This window comes from Etheostoma spectabile, chromosome 12 (assembly GCF_008692095.1).
Source record: "Etheostoma spectabile isolate EspeVRDwgs_2016 chromosome 12, UIUC_Espe_1.0, whole genome shotgun sequence".
Taxonomy (NCBI): Eukaryota; Metazoa; Chordata; class Actinopteri; order Perciformes; family Percidae; genus Etheostoma; species Etheostoma spectabile.
This window is the reverse complement of record NC_045744.1, coordinates 4,707,248-4,707,580: the sequence shown is the minus strand read 5'-3', so window position 1 is coordinate 4,707,580 and position 333 is coordinate 4,707,248. Positions and strand designations below refer to the sequence as shown.

The 333-nt window shown below is 45.6% G+C and overlaps 1 pseudogene; it reads left to right on the top strand.

The window, feature by feature from the left end:
* LOC116698801 (contactin-associated protein-like 4) overlaps window positions 1-333 on the top strand; it is a 421,932-nt pseudogene that overhangs the window by 242,640 nt on the left and 178,959 nt on the right.

Sequence of the window (333 nt, the reverse complement as noted above, 5' to 3'; positions counted from 1 at the left end):
TCACTCTCCTGACAGACTGATTAGCACATCTGATTCATATCAGCTCTTTCTGTGTTGCTTTATATAGATCTGCAGTTCTCCTCAGTCTTTGCCGGATTGTTACGTTGTATACATGTGGAGAGGACGTGGTTCGTGTTTCTTTACCTGCTGCTACGCTAAGAAGGACATTCTGCCTGCTTCTACTGCTGATTGTCTCTGCCACCCAGTTGTCTTACTGGCCTCACCTGGTCCTGACTGCACTGCAATAAACTTTATAAAAGACCTTCCATCTTTGCCTGCTTCTGGGTCCTGTTAAACTATATCTGACAGTACAATCCGGCCAAGTATGGACCC